The 14582-nt window shown below is 48.9% G+C and overlaps 1 protein-coding gene across 6 annotated transcripts in view; it reads left to right on the top strand.

Moving 5' to 3' along the window:
* The window catches only part of MAN1C1 (mannosidase alpha class 1C member 1), a 148647-nt gene that overhangs the window by 53690 nt on the left and 80375 nt on the right, over positions 1 to 14582 (top strand). The window lies entirely within an intron of this gene.

Genomic DNA, 14582 nt, shown 5'->3' with positions numbered 1-14582 from the left:
AGTGGAATTCAGTTTGGGCTGTTGTGCCCTGCAACCCCCCCACTCCCCACCCCCCCTATTTCCCCAGACCCAGTGGCTTCTGAGTCTGAGCTCCTTCTGGGCTGCTCAGGCTTTCGAGCCTTCTAGATTTGGGGGAAGCCAACACGCTTCCCTCTCACTTTACACTCTTTGTATGCACTTAGCATCTGTGTTTTAGAGCAAACACACTTGGACATGTGACTGGAGATGGTAAGGAACAGAGACCTGCTTCCAAGGAGCAGGTTTGGTGCTCTAAAGGACACAGAGGACTGGATTTAAATCCACTCCCCCAGGTGTAGCTGTAAGATGATCTTGGGTGGTCTCGTAGAGAAACAGAACATGTTTCTGATGAGGTGGGTGCATGCACTGCCTTTAGGGTCCTGCAGGTGCATCTTGCACGCTCACCTCATAGACGGACAGTACTGTCGCACATCAGGGAGTAGCACAGGTGTGGCCTCGTGTCAGTAGCTTGCATGTGACCTTCAGCCTCACTAGCTCGTGTCTCTTCCCTCTTCAGCCACGGGTTCTCCTAATTCCGGAAAGCCTCTCTCAGCTGGAGAGTCTGCAGAGTGCCTTCTTGTGGGCACGGCCTCACATTCCAAATTTAACACCCTTCCAAGTCGCCAGCTCTCCTCTCTGCAGGCCTTTCTCCAGAAAAGATGCTGGAGGCGGCCTGGCTTGCTGCTTCCCTGAGAGACCAGAGCTATCCAGGGCTGGCGACAGAAATTCACCCACTGTGTTCCTCACTCCTGAGGTCCAGAACCAAAGAACCAAGTCAGATGAAAAGCCCTAGGAAAATCTTGAAGGCAGGTTAAAGGGATCCCATGTGTATGATCTTAAGAGAAGTGCCTACGTTATGGGAAGAGGAACACAGAGAACCTGCCTTCTTCCCTCTAACCAATCTGCATCACATTCTTTCTGGATGTGTGAGAATTCACTCCCGGGGGTGGGGGGGGGGCAGTGTGTGATAGAGAGAGAGAGTTTGGGAAGCTTCTTTCATTTTTCTGATTATCACAGGAATGTAGGGGAAAAGAAAAAGTATCAAAAAGTGGAAAGCAGGGACACCTGGGTGGCTCAGTGGTTGGGCGACTGCCTTCGGCTTGGGTCGTGATCCTGAGATCTGGGATCGAGTCCCACATCGGGCTCCCTGCGAGGAGCCTGCTTCTCCCTCTGCCTGTGTCTCTGCCTCTGTGTGTGTGTGTCTCATGAATAGATAAATCTTTGTTAAAAAAATGGAAAACAGACAAAAAATAACTCATTCTGCCACATAGATGCAGCCTCTCTTAGCATCTTAGTTCATTTCTTTCCAATCTTCTCTTTGCTTTTTTCTTCTATATACAATTTTATGTCCTGTCTCTCTCTCTCTTTCTCTCCCTCCCTCCTTTTGGCTTAATGTTACATCATAAGTGTTTCCCTAACTTATCCAAATTTTGTCATAAAGAATGTTTTTAATGGTTGCAATTATTGCATGGATGTGCCATAATTCATTTAACCATTCTGCTAATGTTGGACAGAAGTCGTTTCTAATTTTTTGCTATTAAAGATAATTCACCAGTTGTCATCTTTGTGCATAAAATGTTGTCTTAGGATAGATTCCTAGGAGGACTCCTGAATCAGAAGGGAGGAAGACAGATGTTTCTTTAACCTCGGATATGAAATGTGTGGATTTCTGTTCAGAGGCCTGGCTGTCTCCCCTGCCTTGGAACTCAGACCTTCCCCCAACATCCCACATCAGCCCTGGGGAAAAGGGGCCAGTGTGGGTCTCACCACAGTTGTTGGAGCTTTGGTGACTAGTGTAAATCCAGGATGGAGCCATGGAGGCTTTCCCTCTCCTTCCCTCTAACAAATATTCAGGGAATTGGTGGGAGTGGGGGAGGCTAATTTCTGAAACTACACAGCATGGGCATAGCTGTTGCTCAGACCATCCACAGGGACAGAGGAAGTACCATGGGAACACTGTAGGTAGGATTGAGCTAAGCCAAGTCCCATTGTGCAAAATTCCTCAGGGCTGTCATTTGCACCTCAACTCTCAGTGCCTTTTCAATCACCAGCCCTGATGGAGAGTGGGCAGCTAGAATGGCGGAAAGTAAGTTGGTCCTTGAGTCAAAAGACCTGGGCGCAAGTCCTCACTCTGTCCTGAGGTACCTGTGTGGCCAGGTTTGAGTCACATAGTGTCTCAGGTCCCCTCTGCTCATTTGTCCTTCATACTGGACTGCTGTGAGAGCAAATATGAACATTCAAAGGGCCAAGTCTGTGTGAGTGCTTTGCCATTTACAGAATAATACATGCAGTCAGCAGTTGCCCTGGCGAGCCCATGGGAGGTCCTGAGGTCCCTTGGGTGTCTGTCTCCCAGAGCAGCCAATCCCCTGGATGCCTGTCTCCCAGAGCAGCCACTCCCCTGGGTGCCCATCGATCCAGTGCCTGCAATAGTCCCCACAGCGAAGCAGTTGCTTTCCTCTGGAGCTAGCAAAGAGGTCGCAGTGGGTGGCTGGCCCCTGGGAAAGGAGGGTGTGCAGCGAGAGCTGGTCTTGGTTTATTCTTTCATTCAACAAATGCTTTTGTACCACTTCTTGGTTGTATGACCTTAGGCAAGTTATTTCTCTATGAGCCTGAGTTTTTCTGCACAGTGGTACTAATGAAAACATCAGACCCCAACCCAGAACCTGCCTGACACAAAGAACCTGCTTAATAGGTAGTATCTCTGACTGTAATTACCACAAATTTGTCTCAGGAGACAGAGGCTTATGGGAATGCACCCAGAGAAGGAGGTTCTAGTTTGGGGTGGATCTATGAGAGGCTTTGAAGCCAGACTATTCCCAAAAATAGAAGAAGGTGAATTGGCCTAAGTTAGAATGCTTGTCACCCTACCACTTCTTTTTCTGGACTCGTGTGGGCTGCTAGATGGCATCGTTACTGGGCTCTGGCCACTGCCATCTTCAGTGACTTTACTGTAAACTGAGCCCTGCCAGGAAGGTCAGGTGACAGCAGTGCCCACCCTGCCCCACCTGGCTGAGCTGTTTGGACATGGGCTCTTGCAGTCCCCCTCTTGGGCCTGCAGGGCCAAGAGGGCTGTATACCAGGAAAAGTAATGAGTTCACACCAGTGCCTGTCTTTGCAGTGACATCAGATGCTGAGTCGGTCTCCTGTGCAGCATTTCACCAAATCGAGTTCCCCTCCCAGCTGCCCATACTCCCCTTCCCTGAATCTGTTCTCACTCAGAGCAAGACTGCTGAGTGAGGTGTCTCTCAAGCCAGCTTTTGTATCCTTAGCAATTCAGTGTCAAAGTGGCTTCCTTTTTACTAACATCCGGCTCAGCAGGTCATGTCAGAAAATGTTCCCAAGACCCCAGTGCTGTGAGCAAGGACACAGCCTGCTCCTTGCCTTGTGGCCCAGGCCATGGCAGATATCTGCCTATTTCCCCTTCCTCTAAGAGGTCACTCAAATGTCCCTGTTAGTGTCCAGCCAGGTGGTGGAAAGAGTGTGGCTTTGGATCTCAGCAGGCCTGAATAGAACCTCTGTGTTGCCACTTAGCTGTGTGGCCTCAGACTGCGGAGTGGGACAGAGTCCCTGGCCTCTTGGGGCCTTGGTGATAACTGGAGATGGACAGAGGCCTAGCCCTGAGTCCGGCTCAGAGCAGGCACTCGATGGTAGTGTTCTGATTGCTAATAAGTCAAAGAGGTAAGTCTGCCACTTGAAGAACCCATTCGGGGAGGGGAGGGAGAGGAACCAGCTGCTATGCAGCAGCCGGCAATGCCACAAAGCACAGTGGCTCAGTGTACAAAGGCCTTCCTTACCTGTAAAAAGGACTGCTGCTATGATTTGGGAGGATATTAAATAAGCTAGCATGGGCTCGGGGCCAGAGAGGTTGCATTTGCATGCTGCTGTGCCACTTATTAGCTTTGTGACCTTGGGTAAGTTTCTTAACCTTTCTGGACCTCTGTCCCAGCTGTAAAGTTGACACAACAATACTACCCACTCACAGGATTGTTTTGAGAATGAAAGGAGTTAAGACATGAGAAGCACTCATATTCATGTCTGGCATTCTTCAGGTCAGCTGCTATGAGGATGACATAAGGCTCTTAGGACAGTGTGTGCTGCTCCCATTTTGACTGGAGCATATCCGAGACCTTAGACCCAGGGATCCATGTGAGGGCTCCAGGGCTTCCTAAACCCTGATCCCTCCTGCCCTGTTTCCCCAGCCCTTGAGTGCCCATGGCAGAGATCGTGGCTGAGCAGCCCACTGGCAGGCAGTGTCAGGTTCACTTCTTCATTTAAGCAGCTTACAGAGAAATTTTTAACAGGGAAGAGACAGGGGAAGGTTAAGGTTCAAGGCCATGGAATAAATCAGCCTCCTGCCAGGATGAGAGTTTCTGGACAGTAGTAAGTGACACCTTGCACTGGTGCCAGCTGCCAGCCTTGAGGCGCTTAACGAGCATTAATCCTCCCAAGAAGTCAGAGTGAGCCATGATAACTTCATCTTCCCTTGGCAGCTGGGAACATCAGCATGGGCACAGAGTTTTGGGAGGGTGCCACCAGAGAGGCCTCTTCGAAGGCAAGTCCCACTCCTTCATCTGAGTTGGGGGAATCCAAGCTGGTACATCTTCTCCCTTACCCTGACGGAAGCTGAGGAGGACATGTACTTTATGGCCAGGGTCTGCAGCCACCCATCTCCAGGCATCAGTAGTTAGTGGACATTGGTTGAGTATTCAGGGCTTGGAAAAAAGATGCAGATGTTCCTCTTTTCTCCCAGCATAGGAAAATGTCTTATCCTTTCCGGAGAACCTGAAAACACAGAATTGCAAAACATGCCATCGGCCGTCAGCATGATGAGCTGAGGGAACTGGGGACTTGAGAACTACACCTGCCTGAGTTTGAATCCTGGCTCTGCCACTTACTAGTCATGTAACCGTAGGCAAGTTTCTTAATCTCTGTACCTCAGTTTCTCCATCTGTACAATGAAGATAATACTTACTTCCCCCAGCAGTGGTGGAGATTAGATGAAGTCCATGTGCAGCACGTGGCCGTGTGCCTACACGTCCCTGCCAATGCACACTCGTTAACCCTCAGCTGCTTCCATAATTTTTCTATTTGTTAAAAAGTACTTGTGAAAATCATTATATTCGGAAGAAAGAAACAGTGTCTGGCACATAACACGTAGTAGGCTCTCAGTAAATATGTTGGAATGAATGAATCGCCCACTGCTGTCTCTGCCTGCCCTGTTTTCCCTTCTCCCCTTGTCCTTGGTTTGGCTGGGAAAGGGCTGGATCCTGCTTTGCTCTCTCTTCCTCTTATTCTCTTCAGCTGCCTTGACCTCGTCCTCTGTCACAAGTGCATTTAGAATCAGCAGACTAACCCCATCAGAGCAACCGTCCTGCTTGGTCAGCAGATTTGTTTCTTGGGCCTCTTCTCCATGGAGCATGGAGGCACTCGCATGGCCAAGAGCAATGTCCACCTGCTCGTAGCCGGCTCAGGATGACCGTGAGAGCCCCAAATTGGATTCCGCCTCTGCCTTGTGAATCCCCGATAGAACTGCCAACCAAATCCCCATTTCGAGGGATGATTTATGGCTTTGGGTGAGTTAAGAGGCAAAATGAACACTGCATGATTTTCAGATCACAGGCTGGGAATGTTTGGCCTTGGCAGAGAAAAAAAATCATCTTTGCCTTGTAACAGAGCAAATATGATGTTGAAGAGGGAATAAATCCAGGTCCCAAGATGTCACTTTTACAATTGCTTTTTGGTGTGTGACTTAGTAGTACCTTCTGCAAAATGTTCACAGTCTCCCACACACACACCCCAGTCTTACTGGATCTTTTTGTGGGGGGTGAGAGTTACTCTACCAGTATGGCTGCCTAGGGAACTGCACACTTTGCCAGAGAGACAGTTTGCAAAAACCACCTGCTTCTGCAGTTTTCCACAGAACTCCATGTTTCCACGAATCTCTGAGGTTGTTTCTGGGAGGCAGCATTTTGACTTTAGAGGTAGGCCTGGATTCAAGTCCTCCGCATTTACCAACTGAATGAAATTGGGCAAGTCACAAAATTCTCTGAACCTCAGTTTACTCACCTATGGAGGTGGCGGCCGGGTTAGGTCGCCCCAGTACCCTGCCTGGCATGCACGCACACCCTCCCTGGTCCCCTATCCTCTTCCCCTGCTGTTGGGTAACAGAACACGTTGACTTCTCTGGCTGAAAAATACTATATCCGCTTTTATGAGTTCATTTTTTTTTTCTGAAAAACCAAAACACCCAGTATCCATAATTCTTGGAAAATCATTATCAGGCCGTGTTGCTCACTGATTTTTCGCAGGCTGTGGTGCACATTCCTGACCCAGGCTTTGAGTTTGTTTTGAGAAAGAGCTGTCATCTGCGTCGGAAGTGGTGATGTTGCAATTCCTTGCATAGAACAGGTCAGGCGTAAGGGCAGCAAGCAAACCTTCCGGGTAGTCACATGTTTTGGGAGCCGTGGCTGCTCCATCCGGAGGCTGGGGGCTGTCAGAGTGCAGAGGAAATGGATCAGAAGCACCGGTCACTGGCAGATGGGCTTTTAGCACAAGGAGGGTAATGGGATGAAAGTATTAACCCCACACATGAAGGGTAGGCACAACGGACAGTTGCTGGTCAGATGCTGCGGTTCTGTTGGGGGGGGGGGGGGGATGTCTCCCTGTGGCCTTGAATGACACATCCATGATTTCACAGGTCCCTCCTAAAGACCAGAAAGTCCCTCAGGCCACACTGGGTAATTATCGAAGCAAAGCGCTCACCTCTGAATTAGCCTGCTGGCTTTCCACTCTCCCATGCAGCTGACCATTCGGGGCATGGTGCTCTGCACTCTCCTCCACCAAAAGATTTTTTTTTTCCTAAGCACTTTCTCATTAAGATGCATCTTGGCCGTTTTCTTTTTCTTATTGTTTAAAAGGCTTCCCACCAGCACAGAGCATAATTTATTTCTCTAAAAAATATAGTAGCAGGTTGTTGTAAAAAGAAAACTCAAGGTCAGGGAGCCTTGAGTCCCTGTCCCTGCCCTGGCGCCAGCAGCCGTGTGAGCCGGCGGGCGGCCTCCTTTGGGGCTCCTCGGGTCTTCAGTACAAAGACGCCCAGCCCCTCTCTGATTCCTGGTTGGTTACTAGGCTGATTTCTTTTTTCTTTTTCTTTTTCTTTCTTTTTTTTTTTTTTTTTTTTCTGCCTCTGAGAGGCTATTTGGGCTGTGCTGGTTCTCTTGAAATCTGAAATTTTAGTAGCAAGTCTTGTTCCTGTCAGGGAGAAGTGAGTCAGGGTATCTATTCCCAGAGCAAGTTGCTGGATGCCTAAGATGATTCATATTGAAAGTGACATTCCCTCCTGGAGGCGGGGTGTTCCCACCCACTTTCCAAAGACCTTGCCTTCCTTGGAAACAAGGCTGAGCCCACAGCAGACAGCCAGCCCCCTTTTCTTCACACCGCATTGATGGCAAGCACTTGCCAAATTTCCCAACAAACTCACTGACAAATAGGTATGTGAATTCGCAGAAATCTCAGACTGTCGGTGCCAGTTGGATTCTTTGAAACCATCTGGTCCGATGTCTGGAGGATGGGGAAGGAGGCATGCAGAGGGACACAGACTCTCACAGAGGCCTGACAGCCAGGACTTGAGCCCTGGTCTTTTTACTTGAGCCTCTGCCTTTTTTTAAAATTACTTTGTAAACATTGACCCGTAACTTCTACCTTAAATGCAGTAGAAGGCACAAATGTTAAGTGCACATCCTAATGAATTTTACTTACGGGTGCAGCCTGTAACTACTCCGCAGATCAAGGTGGGTGGCGTTTCCTGTAAGCCACAAGGTCCCCTCCGGCCACTCCCAGTCAGTAGCCTACCCCCCACCCCCAAAGGGCCGCCACTATTCTGACTTCTATCATCTTAGATTAGTTTTGTCTGCTTTAAGATTTCACACCAGACTATATATACTCTTTTATGGTTTTGCTGCTTTTCACTCATAATTATATCATAAAGAGCAGTTCATTCCTTTTCAAGTTTATCTACCCATTCTACTGTTGTTGGACATTGTTGTTGCCGGTTTGTGGCAACTGCAAGCAAACCCCAAACCCATTGGCTGTCAGTCTCTCCAACTCTCCCTCCCCTGCCAACCCAAGGCAACCACTTATCTCCTTTTTGTCCCTACAGAGATTTGCCTATTCTGGACGTTTCATATGAAGGAGATCATATATAATACCTGTTTTTTTTGTGATTGACTTCTTTCATCAGGACTAATTTTTCAAGGTTCATCCTCACGGTGGCTTGAACTTGTACCTCATTTCCCCGGGAAGTATTGCCAAATAATATCCCATCATGTGAAAATACCACATTTATTTATCCTTTAAGCAGTTAATGGACATTTGGATTGTGTGGATTTTGTGTTTTTGTTTTTGTTTTCTTGCTGTTCCAAATAATGCTTCTATGAACATTCATGTGCAAGTTTTTGGGTGGATGTGGGTTTTCATTTCTCTTGGGTATTTGTCTAGCAGTGGACTTGCTGGGTCACATGACTCTATGTGTCAACTTCTGAAGAACTGCCAGACTGTTTTCCACAGTGGCTGCACCATTTTACATTCCCATCAGGAGTATTTGAGGGTTATAAACACTTTTTGTACATGCTTTTTGGTGGAAACAAGCAGTCACTTATGTTGGGATCGACCCAGGATTTGAATTGCTGGGTCATACGGTATTAGTATGTTGAGCTTTAGTTGGATGCTGCCAGTTTTGCAACATGGATAAACCAATTGGTCTTCTTGCAGTATGCTGAATTATTGCCTCCTATTGAATGATACTTCCCTCTTAATCCAGACGCCCCACCCCTTGTTCAAAGCCCGAGCTTCCCAGGCATGTGCTCCCTGGAGCTGAGCTGCCCTGCACTGCCTGCTTGGCTCTGGTGTGGAAAGGTCTCTCTTCTTCCTGCCTTAACCTAGAGGTGAATTGGGGCTCCTAGGCTGCCTGCCTCAAGTGTTCCTTGTAGCAGAAGGAGTAGTTAGCAGAGTCTTCCTTCACCATCCCCTCCCCACACTGTCTCCCAGTGCCATTGGGTGACCTCTCCACTCCCCATACCACCCCAGCTGTAATGCATAGGTCCAAAATGGTGTGAACTAGACCGTCTTTAGTTCAGTTACTATATATCAGGAAGGGGGTCGAAATAAAGAAAGTATTGACCTGGGGTCAGAAGACTTGGATTCTCCAAATCCTGGCTCTACCAACTCACCCGGCAGGGGTCACATTTCTTTTCTGAGCCTCAGTTTTCTCTCCTGTGGAATGGGGAGATTGACATCTTCTCATAAGATTGTTACTGGGATCATATGAGACCACTTCTTTATCTATTCATTATTGTTCAGTGCCCATAGTGTGCTAGACACTCTCCTAGACATGGAGGGGAAACAGCAGGAAGCAAGACAGAGAGATACCCGTGTAGATCTCCCAGGCTTTGAGGTCCACACTCACGCCAAGGGCTCTTTAATTCATTCTTGGAGGGATGGGTTTCAAAAAGCCTTCCTGGAGGAGGTGGCCTCTACCCTGAGACTAGAAGCATGAAGGAAGAAGCATAAGAGAGGGGTCATGCACACAGAAACACAAGTACAACAGCCTAGAGGGGAGGTCACATGAGGCCCTGCCCCTGGAGGTCTAAAAGATTTTTGGTGTGGCTAGAGCAGGTGGGGGTATGGTAAGAGACCATATGCAAACAGTGTTGGCATAAAACGGGGTCCTATGAATGTAGCTTCCCCGTGTTTTCTCCCCATTCTGAGCTTCAGAACCAGGAGACCTGACTTCTGATGGCTTCTCAGCCACCAGTCTGCTCTGTGACCTAGGCGAGACCTATTCTCTCTCAGAGCTCATTTCCCATCCTACAGTGTGGGCGTCTGGCATGTGGACTCTCCTGTTACTTCAAGGTCCTAAAATAGCAGGTGATTTGACTACTTTTGGGTGTGTTTGACCCTGGCTGATGGAAGTCTGGTGTGGCCAAGTGGGCAGTGGGCTCAGAGGTGCGGCTCTGGTCACAAGTGGGGACCCAGGACTGACCGCTTCTCTGGGCCGGAGGAGCCAAGACTTCACTTCCCCACCATCTCCCCACCCCCTTCATCCTCCTCCAACCCCCCGGGGCCTCTCAGGCAGATCAGTTCCCCTCTGCACACACTGGCTGCTCTCCCCAGGCATGAGAACCGCTCAGGGATCAATAGGAATTGTTGAAAACTTCTGAAGAGAACGTGAAGGAGGACAAAGAAACCCGGAAGTGTGTTGTCAGCACAATTTAGGGCTAATGCTCAAGTTTGTTTTCCTTTTCATCAAATCTGAAAGGCAGTTTGAAATCCACTGCTCTTGTTTTGTTTTTTAATGACTGGATAAAAGCACAATTGCATTTTCTCCCCCAATAACTTTGAATTCTGGGAATAGACCATGTGGGGATAATTGCTGTTGTCTAATCCTGCCGATGGCCAAGCAAATGATTAGGACAGGGAGGAAGGGAGCCACCATGGCGGAGGCCCTCTGCCTGCTTCTTACCCAGCCAGCAGGGCTCGGCTCCCCAAATAACACTTCCTGAAATAGCAGTTGCCCAGAAATGCATCTGGATGTTGTTTTGCAACAAGTAATGGATAGTGCTGTTGGGGACATGGAGAGTTTGAGTTATTTAAGTTTTAATTCAATTCTGCAACTTTGTATTGAGTACCTACTGTGTGCCAGGCTCCCAGCTGGGTATGGAGCAGGGAAGAGGGTGCAAAATGAGCAAGATGCCATGAGCTCATTGGAGAGAAGACAAAGGCGATCTGCCTGTGCTGCCAGGCAGAGCACGTGCCTAAGTGACACTGCTGCAAGAGAGAACAACGGTACCCAAGAAGAGCTGCTGAGCAAGTTCCAGGAACTCTTCTAAAAGTTCCCATAAAGTTCCCCACATTTCATTGCTGACAATCCACAAAGATGGTGCATCCAAGAGGAGAAGTATGGGAGGGGGCAGATGCTTGGGTGCCAGGGTTGCTCAGGGGGTAGATTTTGCCAAAAATCAGTGAAATCTCTGTTACAGGTGGAGAAACAGCACGAGCCAGGCCTAGGAGGTCATGCTGGGTAGAGCGTTAGTACTTTGACAGAGGCAGGAGCAATTGGTGATGTGGGAGGAAGCACATTTGGAGGGAAGAGACCTAGTCCTGGCCTCCAGTACCCAGCCAGGTGCTCAAAATGCCCCCATACAGGGCTGACTTCTTCATTAGACATAGTGCCTACAACTCACACAAGTATTGTAATTTTCCTTTAAAATCAGAAGACAAAAATGAATATAATAATGAATCCAGCCTGGGTTATATTCATTTTTATACAAATGCAATTGTGAAAGATCATTTTTAACATATATATTTTTACAGAGGTAGGTCCCACAAAAGTGTAATGCTACCCTGCTTCTGTGTCCTTTGCTGGTGGGAGGGAGGGAGGGAGGTCTGAAAGTCTGCTACCACCTGACTTGGTGGGAAGGATTCCTTCCTTCTTGTTGCGAAAATTGGCACAGAAACAACTCAGGTTCTTTGTCTCCGTTAGTATGGGGCAAGGAGGGCGGATCTGCCCACCTGCTTGTGCAGCTACCTTCTCGTGAGTTTCATTTATTCCCCTCGGTACCTCTTTGATGAAGTAGGTGTTGTGCTGACGAGCAAACTGAGACTTCGAGAGAAGTAACTTGTCCAAGCCTGCAAAGAGCCAGAGCGGCAGTTCAAACCCAGGCTTGTCTACCTCCAGAGCCTGCACGTCTGGTTTCCTCTGCCTCTGAAACTGTGAACCCCCCACCAGCCAGGATCTCCCACATAACTTGCCTTGTGCATCCCTGGTATGGCACAGAACCCCACGGTACTTTTGCGGTATCCAGAGGTAATGGTGAATGTCAAAGAAGGGTCCATGTGTGTTCATTGGTTAGAAGGGGGCTGTGACATTCTTCCCTTGACACTGCTGAACCTTTGTCCATTCCATCCCTCTTACTTATCTTCCCCAAATCAAGGAGGGTAAAATCCCAGACACCCCAGATGAGGCTATTACCCAACACTCACCGGAGTCTAAAATGGTGTCACAGGGGCTGGACTGGGAAAAGCTGCCTCTCCTGTTATTGCCCACATCCAGCAGTGGGGTCGTTCCTGCCACTGGCAGCATGGCTCTATCTAAAGGGCCTTGAACTTCACAGACATCAACCCTGCCCAGACCAGGGTGTATGTACAAAAGCAGGTCCCTTGGCAAATGAGATATATCCTCTGGGCTCCTCCCAGCTCCAGAGGTCAGTTTGCAAAGCTGAGACCATTCCCCAGAAACATCCCAGGGCCTGCAGCTCAATCTAGGAGCTGGAGAGGAAGCAAAACCCCTGAGGCAGGATCCTGGTGACTTGAGGCAGGTTTGCCAACCAGATAGGAACACAGGGCTTTGGCTCCATTTCCTAGCTGTGTGACCTTGGGCAAGTCAATTAACATCTCTGTGCCGCAGTTTCCTCTCCTAGGAAAACAGGAATAATAGTACCTATTTCATAGAGTGGTTGTGAGAATTCAATTAATATATGTGAAGGGCTCAGAGTAGCACCAATAAATAGTAATGGCTGCCATCATTATCATCATCATCATCTTTACCATCGGTATTGTCAAAGCTGTCCAGGGAAGTAATAATTGTCTCTGTGACCTTGGGCAATGCATTTTTCCTACCCCTCCCTGGGATATAGTCTCACTATCTGTGAAATGGGTAGCTTGGGCCAATTTATGGCTCTTAAGCCAGGGAAGACATCACAACCAGCTACCGGACATTAGCAAACATGGATTTCCAGGTTCCATCCCCAGAAATTCTGGTTCGGTAGAGTCTGTTGCTGGCTCAGGGATCTGTTTTTTAAAACAGAATCTGTCGGTGGTTCTGATGCACAGCCTGAGTTAGGAACCACAGGATCCTGCTGGGCCCAAAGTCTGTCATTCCTGAAGTGATTGGTCCTTCACCCATAGCCCAGGTGATGCCCTTGGCAAAGGTGAGCCCCCGTGGGTGCTGAGTCTGCCGTGGACTTGGGCTCCCACACTATCAGATGGGGTAAGCCACCTGTTCAACAGGACAGCTGTGGGGGCCTGGGCCACTGTGTGAGTGAGTCCAGCATGTCTAGGGGGTCTTCATTCAGCAGATGTTTGATGAACATGGCATTTGCAAATGGCGGGCAGAGCAATTGTGTAAAGAGGGTACCTTCCAGCCATGTGGGACCTGGGTACTAATCCTACCCTCAGGTAACATGGGATGGTCTTGGTGTAACTCTCCTGCATTGCCTGGGAGAGGATTTTGGATGCTTTTGATAAGAATGCCTCAAAGGAACTTTATTATCACAAATGGCCCATCTTCTTGGACGCCGGTGGGCCCTACATGTCCCCTTTCCCTGCTGGAGCTCATTGTAATGCCCAGCCCACCTGCAGCCCCCACCTGGCACGCTGACCTTGCTCCTTACCCTTCAGCATATCCCCACTCCCTTCTCTGGTGGTAGGACCCAGCCAGGAACGTAGGAAATCTCGGCCCCTCAGTCCCTCCGTCCCTCCCGCAGCTGAGCGGCACCACGGCCTCTGTATCAGCCATCCCCTTTACCTTCCTTCCTGCCTCCAGTCTCCCATGATCCTTAGTGCGGTAAATTGGATTCCTGCTTTTCTCTTTGAAGAACACGCTCTGCAGTAGAAACCGCTCCTGAAGGCACTGACCCTTACGTCTGGTGCCTGCACCGGCCACTCACAGTACAGGCGCCGGAAGTGGGTGGGCAGATAGATCAGTCTGACTCCCGTCCTGGAGCCCCATCCCAGGGCAGCAGGGCTGTGCAGCCCCTGGTGTGGGGGGCAGAGGCCAGCTGGCCTCTGGGCACGAGCTTGCTGAAGAATCTCAGTAGTTATTATAGCTTACACATTCAACGACTTCAATTTGGCATATGTCTTGAGGTGCTGGGTAAGCATCTTGTCAACTTCAGCACAGCTGACGAAGTTATGACATGAAGAATGGTTAGACTTTGCAGTTTTCCCCGACCTCCAGCTGATCCTGTGAAAATGTCCCTCCTCCTTCCAGTAAGATGATTTGTGCCCCAAATTTCCTCATCTCAGCGGGAAGGGTCTCTTGGCAAGGCAGAGTAGAAATTTGTTGTCATTCTGATACCCTGATTTTGTGTTCCCTGAGAGGAAGGCACGTTTCCTGTCTGCTTTGTTGCTGACCGTCAGGGTTGCTGCCCCACAGGATGGAGTGATGGGGAGGGATGGCTGGAGACACTTCCATGTTTTAAGATTTTATTTATTTATTCATGAGAGACACAGAGAGAGGCAGAGACACAGGCAGAGGGAGAAGCAGGCTCCCTACAAGAAGCCCGATGTGGGACTTGATCCCAGGACCTCAGAATCATGACCTGAGCCTAAGTCAGAGGCTCAACCACTGAGCCACCCAGGCGTCCGGAGATACTTTCATTTTTAAGCTACTGTTCTCAGACACTAAACCTTGAAACGTGGAATTTTCCCTTTTCTTAAGGCTGCCATTCTAGGTGTCTCTTCTTAGCTAGAAAGTGATGAAGTTGGAACAAATCCCTTTATCCATA

The sequence above is a fragment of the Canis lupus genome, chromosome 2, assembly GCF_011100685.1.
Source record: "Canis lupus familiaris isolate Mischka breed German Shepherd chromosome 2, alternate assembly UU_Cfam_GSD_1.0, whole genome shotgun sequence".
Lineage (NCBI taxonomy): Eukaryota > Metazoa > Chordata > Mammalia > Carnivora > Canidae > Canis > Canis lupus.
This window is presented reverse-complemented; position numbering and strand designations above follow the sequence as displayed.